Here is a 2,127-nt window from a genome sequence, read left to right as displayed (position 1 = left end):
GCCATCTGCGTGCGTCGCCTCCCATCCGCCCCTTCCCCGTCCGCGCGAGCAACCTACTCCCTTCTGGCCCCTCCCGTTCGCAGTTCTCCTCCGCACGCTGGCAACCGCTCCCTCCCTCCGCCTCCACCTTCGCCGTCGAGCGCACCCTCCCCCTCGCTCTGGACCTACCCAAGACGTTGGAGTCCTCCGTCCCCACACCTCGCCGGACCCTCCATCACCGCCTCCCCGTTGGGCCACGAAACCCTAGCGGCGCTTGCAGCCCCTGGATACCGCGTCCCGCTCCCTGGTGCCTCCGCCCGTGCCCTGCTCCCACCGACGTCGTCTCCTCGCTGGGCCACGGATCCTGCTCCTCGCTCCCGCTCGACTCGCTCCCGCTCGACTCGCTCCTGCTCCACCTCACCGCGCCCGCCACCGCGTCGCAGCGGTCGCACCAGACGTCGTAGCCACCGCACTCTTTCCTCTCCCAGCCACGCAGGCGCTGGTGCTCGCCATCTCCTCGCACCCGATCCCCACGCTCGCGGCCTTCCTGACCTTCCGCCGCGACGAGCTCCTCCGCGCGGACATCACGTCCCTGCTCAAGACGCTGGAGCTCTCGGGGCACTGGAGTGGGCGCTCGCGCTCCTCCAGTGGGCCGGCAAGGAGGGTGCCGCCGACGCATCGGCGCTCGAGATGGTCGTCCGCGCGCTGGGCCATGAGTGCCAGCCTGACGCCGTCTGCGTGCTGCTCGACGGAACGCCGCTCCCACCGAGCTCCCGCCTGGACGTCCGCGCCTACACCACCGTGCTCCCGCCGGTACGAGTGCGCGCTCGAGCTCTTCGCCGAGCTCCGGCACCAGGGTTAGCGACCACGTCGAAGAGGTCGACACCGATGGTGACTGCCTCTTCACCACAGCACGGACCGCCATGGCTGGCAAGGTCGACGCACGCGAGCTCAGGCACCGCGCCGTGCACTGAGGTCTACGTCTTCGTGAGGCACCTCTATGCGACCTTCTCTTATTCTCATTTTTTCTCCGCTTCCACCAAACCAAACTTTGCTAGAGAAATTTCTCCCAAATTTCAAATCAAATCCTCCAACCCCTCACAGGAGAATTCTGCCCAGCAGCATGGTGATCCGACTCGTTTTGGCATGGAGCGCGTCTTTTCTGTGGAGGAGATCCCCAACCCCTATAGGCCCCACCGCACCCTCAACCAGCGGTTGCCGATAATGTTGCTGCACCAGTCACTAGGTGGAGTAGGAGGAGGGGGGACGCGGCGGACACGATGAACTGGTGTCTGTCGGAGTGGTGCTTCCAGAAATTTCTTGAGGAGCTCGATAGCTTGAGTCCCATCGTTGTCGTAAAGTAGAGGTAGCAATGGAGCTAGAGTCGAGGAGGCGAAGAGCAAGCCACTAGGGTCCATGGCACCGGCGTCAGCCTGGAGATCGGTTGTTGACCCCGTCGAGTACAACATGATGCTCAAGCAGAAGTTGGAGAAGGACCTTGCTGCCATCGCCATGTGTAGGGTACGACCACTTGCCTTTAGTTGCAGCTCACCCGTGTAATCCTGTTTGCTTCAAATGGTCAGGGCTCGTAATAGTTTGTTTGTGTTCTTATGTGAGCAGGTGTATGATGTACATGTATCGCACTGCTTCACATAGAGATTTTTAGTGGTTTAGAGGATAAGAAACAACTAGCAGTCAAGCACAGTATGTCGTAGCTAATCTTTGTGTAATGGGCTAATGGCTGCTTACTCATTGTCATAGTTAGTTTATCAGGCATGTTTTGCTACTGCAGGCCTCCAGCTCAGGTGTTTCTGAATGTTGTTACATGTAAAATCCAGTTTCTTTATCCTATTTATTTGGTAATTTCATTTACTGTACACGAAGAAACAGTCCTCAGCCTGCAACTTCTGCAGATGCCTATACAGGTGCGAATCTTTGCGCTTGATAATCTGTATGTTCGAGCTCGAGCACGTGTGGACGCCATAGCCGGAAGAGTTCCCCCGAAAGCGATAACGACCCCGAAGGGAGAAGAAGACTGCGTGCGTGCCAGAGAGTGAGGACGACTGAAATCACATAGAGGTAATCCTCGGATAGGACAACAACTTTTGGACAAGTTCTAGCATTTGAGAATTTTGTGGATGAATTTCT

General features: G+C 58.2%; 1 pseudogene; it reads left to right on the top strand.

The window, feature by feature from the left end:
* Positions 1-1,125: 1,125 nt before the first annotated feature.
* LOC111590617 (bZIP transcription factor RISBZ2-like) lies at positions 1,126-1,571 on the top strand (annotated as a pseudogene).
* The last annotated feature ends 556 nt before the right edge of the window (positions 1,572-2,127 follow it).

The sequence above is a fragment of the Zea mays genome, chromosome 1 (genome assembly GCF_902167145.1).
Source record: "Zea mays cultivar B73 chromosome 1, Zm-B73-REFERENCE-NAM-5.0, whole genome shotgun sequence".
Taxonomy (NCBI): domain Eukaryota; kingdom Viridiplantae; phylum Streptophyta; class Magnoliopsida; order Poales; family Poaceae; genus Zea; species Zea mays.
This window is presented reverse-complemented; position numbering and strand designations above follow the sequence as displayed.